This window comes from Bubalus kerabau, chromosome 1 (genome assembly GCF_029407905.1).
Source record: "Bubalus kerabau isolate K-KA32 ecotype Philippines breed swamp buffalo chromosome 1, PCC_UOA_SB_1v2, whole genome shotgun sequence".
Classification (NCBI taxonomy): domain Eukaryota; kingdom Metazoa; phylum Chordata; class Mammalia; order Artiodactyla; family Bovidae; genus Bubalus; species Bubalus kerabau.
In genome coordinates this window covers 67,028,736-67,033,263 of record NC_073624.1, presented here as the reverse complement: position 1 = coordinate 67,033,263, position 4,528 = coordinate 67,028,736, and positions in this window count along the sequence as shown.

Here is a 4,528-nt window from a genome sequence, read left to right as displayed (position 1 = left end):
TATTATTTTACATTCCTACCAGTAATACATGAGAGTTCTGTTTGCACATCTTAACAAATATTGTCAGCAGTCTATTAAATTTTTGCTTTCCTAGTGGCTGTGTAGTGTGTAGTTTCTCATTGCAGTGTTTATTGGTCAATTATGTAGCTTCCTTTGTAAAGTGTCCATTAAGTGTTTTTGCCAATTTTTAAAATGGGTTGTTGTTCTATTCTTAAGTCATGCATGTGTGTGTATATTAGTCACTCAGTCGTGTCTGACTCTTTTCAACCCCCATGGCCTGTAGCTCACCAGGCTCTTCTGTCCATGGAATTCCCCAGGCAAGAATACTGAAGTGTTGCCATTCCCTTCTCCAGGGATCTTCCCAACCCAGGGATCAAACCCAGGTCTCCCACATTGCAGGCAGATTCTTTACCATTTGAACCACCCCTATCTTGAGTCATAGAAACTCTATATTTTCACATCAGAGTTGTCAGATAAATGAATACTTTCTTCCAATCCATGGTTTGCCTGATTTTCAGAGTTCTTCTCATTAAATTTTTATTTTATATTATAGTTGATTTACAATGTTGTATTAGCTTCAGGTATAGCAACATAGCATCACCAACTCAATGGACATGAGCAAACTCCAGGAGACAGTAGAGGACAGGGAAGCCTGGCGTGCTGCAGTCTGGGGGGTTGCAAAGAGTCAGACATGACTTAGCAACTGAACAACAACACAGAGCAACGTGATTCAGTTATAAATATACATTTTCCATTCTTTTCCAGATTATTCTTCTGTATATGTAAGTTATTACAGAATAGAGAGTTCCCTGTGCTATACAGTAAGACCTTGTTTATTATCTATTTCATATATAATAGTGTGTATATGTTAATCCCAAACTCCTAATTTATCCCTCCCAACTTTCCCCTTTGGTAACCATGTTGGTTTTTAAAGTCTATGAGTCTGTTTGTAAATAAGTTCATTTGTATCATTTTTTAGATTCCACATATAAGTGATTATCATATGATATTTGTCTTTCTCAGATTTACTTCACTTAGTATGATAATTTCTCAGTCCATCCATGTTACTGAAAATGGCACTGTTTCATTATTTTTTTATGGCTGAGTAATTTTCCATTGTATGTATGTACCACATCTTCTTTATCCATTCCCCTGTCAATGGACATTTAGGTTGCTTCCATGTGTTGGCTGTTGTGAATAGTGCTGCTATGAACATGGAGTGCATATCTTCTCAAATTATAGCTTTCCTTGGATAGGAATAGGATTGCTGGGTCACATTGCAACTTTTTTTAGTTTAAGGAAATTCCATACTGTTTACCATAATGGCTGCACCAATATACATTCCCACCAACAGTATAGGAGGGTTCCCTTTTCTCCACAACCTCTCTTAGCATTTATTATTTGTAGACTTTTTTGATGATGGCCATTGTGACCATGTGAGGTGATACCTCATGGTAGTTTTGATTTGCATTTCTATAATAATTAGCAATGTTAAGCATCTTTTCATGTGCTTTTTGGCCATCTCTGTCTTCCTTGAAGAAATGTCTATTTCGATCTTCTGCCCAGGGTTACACGTTTTCTTGATATTGAGCTGCATGAGCTGTTTGTATATTTTGGAAATTAATCCCTTGTCAGTCACTTCATTTGCAAATATTTTCTCCGATTCTGTGGTTGTCTTTTCATTTTGTTTATGGTTTCCTTGGATGTACAAAAGTTTTTTTAAGTTTAATTAGGCCCCATCTGTTTGCTTTTATTTGCATTACTCTAGGATGTGGCTCCAAAAAGATACTGCTGCAATTTACATCAAAGAGTGTTCTGCCTATTTTCCTCTAAGAGTTTTATAGTATCCAGTGTTATATTTACATCGTTAATCTATTTTGAGTTAATTTTTGCATATGGTGTTACAGAATGTTCTAATTTCATTCTTTTACATGTGGCTGTCCAGTTTTCCCAGCACTACTTAATTTGGGACTGTCTTCCCTCTATTATATATTCTTGCTTCCTTTGTTGTAGATTAATTCATCATTGGTGCATGGGTTATTTCTGGGTTTTCTATCCTGTTCCATTAGCCTATACCTCTGTTTTTGTGCCAGTACTGTTTTGATGACTACAGCTTTGTCGTATAGTCTCCAGGCAGGGAGCCTGATTCTTCCAGCTGTTTTTCTTTCTCAGGAATGCCTTGGCTATTTGGGATCTTTTGTGTTTCTATACACATTTTAAATTTTTTTGTTCTGGTTTTGTGAAAAATGCAAATGGTAATTTGATAGGGATTGTACTGAGTCTGTAGATTGCTTTGGGTAGTATAATCATTTTGACAATATTGATTCTTTCAATCCAAAATTATGATTTATCTTTCATTTGTATTATGTTTGATTTCTTTCATCAATGTCTTATAGTTTTCAGAGTACACGTCTTTTGTCTCCTTGGCAAGTTTGTGTGTGTGTGTGTGAGTCTCAGTCATGTCCAACTCTTTGCAACCCTAGGGGTAGTCTGTAGTCCCCCAGGCTCCTCTATCCATGGAATTCTCCAGGCAAGAATCCTGGAGTGGGTTGCCATTCCTTTCACCAGGAGATCTTCCCAACCCAGGGATAGAACCTGGGTCTCCCACATTACAGGCAGATTTTTTACTGTCTGAGGCCTGGGTAAGTTTATTCCTGGGCATTTTATCCTTTTTGATGTGATGGTAAATGGGATTGTGTCCAAATTTCTCTTTCTGACCTAACTTCATTGTTATTGTATAGAAATGAAAAAGATTTCTGTGTATTAATTTTATATCCTGCAACTTCACATAACTCATTGATGAGCTCTAGTTGTCTTCTGGGAGCATCTTTAGGATTTTCTATATATAGTTCATGCCTTCTGCAAACAGTGACAGTTTTCTTTCTTTTCCAATTTGGATTCCTTTTTATTTATTTTTCATCTGATTGCCATGGCTAGTACTTTCAAAACTATGTTGAATAAAAGTAGCAAGAGTGTACATCCTTGTCTTGTTCACTGTTGAGTACGATGCTAGCTGTGGGTTTGGCATATACAGCCTTTATTATTTTGAGGTAGGTTCCCTCTGCGCTCACTTTCTGGAGAGTTTTTATCATAAATGGGTGGTGAATTTTGTCAAATGCTTTTTCTGCATCGATTGAGATAACCATGTGATTTTTTTCCTTCACTCTGTTAATGTGTTATAATCCACTGACCAGTTTTCATATGTTGAACCATCCTTATACCCCAGCAATAATCCCACTTGGTTACAGTGTGTGATCCTATTAATATGCTGTTGAATTTGTTGTATTTCTATACACTAACAATGAACTATCAGAAAGAGAAAATAGGAAAATAATACCATTTATAATTACATCAAAAGGAACGAAATACCTAGGAATATATCTAAGGAAGTAAAAGACTTGTACTTGGAAAACTATAAGATGCTAATTAAAGAAACTGAAGGTGACACAAACAGAGGGAAAGATATACCATGCTCATGGATTAGAAGAATCAATATCGTTAAAATGACCATATTATCCAAGGCAATCTACAGATTCAATACAATCCCTATCAAAATACCAATAGTATTTTTCACACAACCAGAACAGTGTTCTTGCCTGGAGAATCCCAGGGACAGAGGAGCCTGGTGGGCTACCGCCTATGGGGTTGCACAGAGTCGGACACAACTGACACGACTTAGCAGCAGCAGCAGCAGAACAGCAAATAATTCTAAAATTTGTACAGAAACACAAGAAACAATAGCAAAAACAATCTTGAGAAAGAAAAGAGCTAGAGTTATCATGCTGCCTGATTTCAAACTATACTACAAAAGCTATACTAATCTGAACAGTAATGGCACTGGCACAAAAATAGACACATAGATTAATGGAACAGAATAGAGCCCAGAAATGAACGCACACTCATATGGGCAACTAACCTATGACAAAGGAAGCAAGAATACACACTAAGGAAAAGACAGTCTCGGCAATAAATGGTACTGGGAAAACTGAACAACTACATACCAAAAAAAAAATCAACCTGGACTATTTTCTCACACAATGCACAAAAGTAAATTCAAAATGAATTAAAGACTTAAAAGTAAGACCTGAAACCAGAAAACTTCTAGAAGAAAACATAGGCAGTAAACTCTTTGTCATCACCCTTAGTAATTTTTGTTTTGATGTTTCCTCAGGCAAGCAAAAGAACAGCAAAAATAAACAAAAGGGACATCAAACTAAAAAGCCTTTGCATAGCAAAGGAAACCATTAACAACATGAAAAGGTCACCTACTAAATGGGAGAAGATATTTGCAAATAATATCTGATAAGGGGTTACTTTAAAAATATACAAAAACTCATACAACTCAACATCAAAAAACAAACAACCTGATTTAAAAATGGGCGGAGGATCTGAAGACATTTTTCCAAAGAAGACATACACACCACACAAGGGCATACTTCACAGGTTTCATAATCAAGTATTAAAATAATCACATATAATAAAAACAAATCACTATCATAAAAACAAAACACAAGTAATAACAAGTATA